The 5,597-nt window shown below is 42.5% G+C and overlaps 1 long non-coding RNA gene across 1 annotated transcript; it reads right to left on the bottom strand.

Moving 5' to 3' along the window:
• Positions 1 to 624: 624 nt before the first annotated feature.
• Positions 625 to 4,638, bottom strand: LOC140116766 (uncharacterized). The gene is made up of 3 exons (XR_011852951.1): positions 4,483 to 4,638; positions 2,540 to 2,591; positions 625 to 1,140 (listed from the first exon to the last, which is right to left on the bottom strand). It is a non-coding gene; the product is annotated as an uncharacterized lncRNA (long non-coding RNA).
• Between the last annotated feature and the right edge of the window lie 959 nt (positions 4,639 to 5,597).

Here is a 5,597-nt window from a genome sequence, read left to right as displayed (position 1 = left end):
ACTGCCACTTGAATTCACTGCAAAGGGGCCCACTGAGGCTTTGTCACCAAGGGGCCTACTGAAACCTGGAGCCGACCCTGATAACAGTCCATAGCTCTTATGTATGTTATATGGTTGTATTTACAAGGTGCTGACCGTCTCTTCCACTGATGGAATAAAAAGTCAAATTACCTGGATGTCCTCATAAATCAAGAATCCACATAGAGAGAAGAGGATTCTCAGAAATCACAATATGGATGATGTATCCTTAGGATTTGCCATCAATATCAGATTGTTATTACTTAACTCTACCCACAGTAATCTCTGCTTCCTTCTCAATCCTATGACTGACTGACTTATAAATGCTTTGTTTCAAGAGGTTCTTAAGCAGCTGCAGAGTGTAATAAATAATATAGAAAATTCCTGTGATATACAATCCCCCGGGGTCATAAACATTAGTCATCTCTATCCCATGTACTATCCATGTTACTACTGTTACATATTACCATTAACTGAAGCAAACGTACATGGCCCCATATGGATTCAATGTAATTTCTGTAATTATTTATCATTATGTCTGACATATCCCTGCGCGTTCATTACTATTTCTTTCGGATGATTTTCCTTCATTTTTCTTCTAACCGTAATATAACTAGCGATGGAAAATGTAATCAGCCGCTCTCCGGAGAGTCTGTATCTGCAGTCTATCATGGAAATGTTCCTTAACTGATTTCATCTTTAATCATTATTATAATTAGAGGGAAATATGTAGATTTTTGCTGAGATATTTCTGTTGTTTCCTGGTAAACCTGCATTAATACCTTTAATATGTAAATTGCACAGCTGTGACCCAGCAAGGCTCTGGTCCTGAAATATCTAGACATCAGACATATATCAATAGCCAAGTCCTTTTTACTGGAAGCCAATTTGATCACGATGAACTGACCCTTAATGGTCCAGTGAAGGGGGTCCAGTTCTCACTAAATGATGGAGCGGAGGGTCAATGGAACTTGGGACAACCCCTTTAACGACAGCAAGAATTGGGCTGTGTTGGGTTTGTATGGATCTCTGACTGTTCCTTTCTTGGCACTCTTAACTTGAATTTAACTCGCAGTTCTCAAATGTCGCTGCAGGTTTCTCTGTCAGACACAGCCGGTGACCCTAGGGACAAGGCAGAAGAAGTTTATTACCGCTTCTGCCTTCTCCTTTCTTTACTGCATATTTTTTATCTAGCCAGAGCCCTACTTCTGCCTCGGCGAGGAGGATATGGTTGCATTAAGGGTGGATTTAGGAGAGTTGGAGGGGCAGTCATTGTGTTTATTGGGAGGGCTGCTCTGTGACTAGTGTGGCCAGCAGTGTGGCTACAGGGGGCAGCAATGTGGCTACTGGGGGCAGCAATGTGGCTGCTTGAGGGTAGCCCTGTGACTACTGGGGGAAGATGTGTGGCTACTGGGGGCAGCACTGTGACCACTGGGGGCAGCCCTTTGGTTACTGGGGGGCCGGGGCAGCACTGTCGCTACTGGGGACAGCAGTGTGATTACTGGGGACAGCAGTGTGACTACTAGGGACAGTGCTGGGGCTACTGTGGGCAGCGTTGGCGCTAATGGCTACTGTGGGGCATAACTGTGACCTCTAGGGAATCAACAGAATATTATTAAATTTGTCATAAGAAGGTGGAGGTCTGGCTGGAAGAAGTTGACGTATGCTCCAGATAGAAGAGGATGAAAGAGAATTTTCCGACCATGCGTAAGTTCCTGGATTTACAATAAGTTCTGTTACTACACATTGGCCCACAATTGTATACTCGATTCAAAACACTGAGCTTTGTTTTTGTTATGTTTTTATGTACTTATATACATGTCTGTCTTCTTGTGTACAAAAGATCTTGAAAACATACTTAAAACCAAGCTCAGTGGTGTGAACCAAGTATATATACATACATGTGTATATATATATACATTGACACACCCTTCTTAATCAAAGGGGTTGTCCAGGCTTGTATATATTTTTACCACTGTGAAAAAAAAACCTCTGTCACTCCAGTCTAGAGCTGTGCCTCCATCATCCCCGGTCTGTATATATACAGAGATACAGCAGTGATGTCACCACCACAGCGCTCCCTATGCAGCCTCTGCCTGCAGCCTGTGTAAGCGTTACATGGACCACAGCCAGGATTTGCAGCTGCTGCTGCTCTGGTGATGTCACTGCTGCGCACAGCGCTGTACTGGAGCACCACAGTACAACTGCCTTCTTCTACTTACATTGTACAGCATAATATGTATATAACAGGGCACATCCTCCACAGTACACAGCATGAGCCAGCAGCTCAGATAAGAAATGAGGGGGAGAAGAGGGAGGAGACAGCAGAACGTCAGGACTAGGGATCTCTCATCTCTAATTCCCGCAATGTACTTCCCCCATGTGGTCAGCAGCTGCTGGGACAAATCTTAAGTTGGATCATGAGAACAGAGTTCCTGCTCAACCATATGAATGGAAGGCAGTGCACATGCTCTACCCCTGTAAGGAAAGACTAAATTGGAACCTTCCCCATGTTCTTTACCGGCAGTGGTTATCTTTTGTTTGATCCTGACACAAAACATCTGCTTCATATCCTGTAGAGAAAAAAAGGTTCATCTTTTGTTGGTCTGCTCCATCTTTATCCAGCCAAGAGGACATAACCAAGAGGGAGGGGCTTAACAATCTTTTTGAACTGTTTGAGCCAGTTGTCTTTTAGTCAGTCACATGATTGGAAGAAGGAGGGGATTTGGCTGATCTGCTGGAGCACACAAAGATTTCTATATGTGCTTACACTACGTGTGTATATATATATATATACAGTATAAAGTTTACTCTGAACTTTAATATGCAAGGCCCCAGTGCAAAGTCTGTGCCAGGCCCCCTGATTAAAATGTATGTTTTATAGTACGAGTCTTTTTATATGGGAAAGTGACACCTTATGGGCCCCTAAGCCTCCTGGGTCCGGTTGCGATCGCACCCTCTGCACCCCCTCAAGTTACGCCCCTGGTTTTACTGTAATATGAATCAACATTGGACCAAGGTAAAAGAGGGATAAAAACAGAGGGATTACTGAGACTGTATCATGGTTTTTGTTTCTCCTTATGTATAATGCTTTGGAGAGTTATTTGTATCTGTTGATATGCATACAATTTATGCATATTCCTAATTATTGATGGAAATGAGTCTTAATGGAAATCTACCTTCAGATTCACTAACAGTAGATGATTAATATTTACCTCCCCATCCAGTACCACCATGCAGTAATCTTAGTTTTGTTATTTATTGGAGCAGTCGCAGTTTTAAGAAAACAAATTTCCGGTGCTCTGCCGGGATGTCATTTATGTCGGGACCCTACTTTGGCCCCCCTTACCTCCTAATAGAACTGGTGACGTCACCATGGACGCCATGTTATCATCTTACCGGTGATGTCATTGACGTCACCGGTTTTCTGCAAGCTCTGTAGGCGGAGCTGGCAGACAAAAGCAGGGCTAGGGTTGTACATTAAAAAAAAAAATATTCAAATTAGCCTAAGGTGCTCTGTAGAGCACCTCTCAGCTCTTCCGGGATGTAATTTATTGCATGTACTCCTCCGACTCTGCGTTGGCCGCCAGCACCGCCTACACAGCTTGCAGAGAGCCGATGACATCACCAGATCTCTCAAAAATGTTGTTAATGTAAGATGATTACATTCCTTGGACATCTGGCTGTGTAGGTGGTGCCGGTGGGCTCGATTTGAATATTTTAAAAATATTGTTTTCTTCAAAATGCAGCCATTCCATCTGCCAATAGTGAATATGATGGTAGATTTCCCTTAAATGGCAACTCTGTTTTTTTTATTTTTCAAAAATTTTTGTCGTCTTAGGGTTTTTCACTACTTCCTCATTCCCTAATTCGTAGCAACTTTAGGCAATTTAGGTTTTTCTGTTCCTGAAAATAATTTAACATATAAATTACCATATATACTCGAGTATAAGCCTAGTTTTTAAGCACAAAAAATGTGCTGAAAACCCAAACTCGGTTTATACTCGAGTAAAAAAAATATATCAAAACTCACCTTTCCGGCTTCCCCCGCTTCTGGCTATATACAGGGGTAGGGGGCTGGCTATATATTGGGGGATATGGGCTGGCAGGCTATATACTCGGGGGCAGGTGCTGGCTATATACTATGGGGCAGGGTCCGGCAGGCTATATACTGGGGAGGCTGTGACTCGAGTCAATAGGTTTTCCCAGCTTTTTGTGGTAAAATTAGGGGCCTCAGCTTATACTCGGGTCGGCTTATACTCGAGTATATACAGTAAGTTACTAATGACATGTTGATATTTCCTCACAGATCATTCTGTACTGTGGTTTATATAATCTAACATTCGCAGAAATGTATTTACTGTATTTCCAAGGATTCGCATAGAAGGAAATGTTTTTGGAAGAGACAAAAGGTTGAAGAGTTCATGAACAATAAAAAATAATGTGTTTTCTATTTGCACAAACCTTGTGGTTGCATCTTGTTTTATCAGAAATGATCTCATCTCTTCTGATTGGTTGGGAGGAGTCATGTGACAGCCACTGTATTCCTAGTGGTCAGCGGCTGGCTCTCGGAAGGGATGACCTCATACACAGCTGAATATGTGCAACCTTTGAACTTGTCGGAATGTAGAACTGGAAAGATTCTCTTTTCCTTGAGGCCGTAGATACAAAGAGTTATTATAATCACAAAGAGGATTATGATGTTCTAAAATTTTGCATAAACATTTTTCTAAAAATAAAAAAGCTGGTAAACAGAACTCATGCTTTCCTGTTTATCACATGCTTTATAGGATCATATTATTAGATAATGTCATGGAACATTAGTAAAATAATACAATACTATATTGTATTCTCTGTCTTCCCAAATCATTTTTTCATTTTCAAATAAATCCGGGTGGTCCAGCCATGTTTATATTGTAGGAATTGCTTACATTGTAAGTCCAATTTTTCATAAATGAACAGTGCATGTGAGTATTACTTTGTAATATAGATAGGACAATGGGGCTCATTTACTTACCCGGTCCATGCGCGATCCCGCAGCGCGTTGTCCGACGTTGATTTGGAGCTTGCCGGGATTCACTAAGGTCGTGCGCCCAATATCCACTAGGTGTCGCTGCTGCGCCGAAGTGCGCGGGAGTTCATCTTCTTCGTCCTGGTGTATGTGAGTGCGATTCTTGCGACACGGTTTTTCCGAATCCGTCAGGTTTTCCGATGGCCACGCCGTGTGAAAGCCGTCGGAATTCAGGGCAAATTGAAAATCCTCGGGAAGCCCGACAGAAGTGCGGCCGCGGAGCCCTTTGTAAATGAGCCCCAATATATACAATCTACTCCTTCTGCACTATTGTATGTTTCCTGCAGATAGGACACTATAAGTAATCTGCTAAACTCCCCTTGCACTATTACATGCTGTCTGCAGATAGGGCACTATGTTCAAATTGCTTGTCTACTGCTCTATAACATACTGCACGCAGATAGGACACTATGTACAATCTACTCAGCTTCCCCTGCACTATAATTTGTTGCCTGCAGATAGGACACTATATACAATCTGCTCAACTCTTGCTTCTCTATAACAGGCT

The sequence above is a fragment of the Engystomops pustulosus genome, chromosome 2, assembly GCF_040894005.1.
Source record: "Engystomops pustulosus chromosome 2, aEngPut4.maternal, whole genome shotgun sequence".
Classification (NCBI taxonomy): Eukaryota; Metazoa; Chordata; class Amphibia; order Anura; family Leptodactylidae; genus Engystomops; species Engystomops pustulosus.
This window is presented reverse-complemented; position numbering and strand designations above follow the sequence as displayed.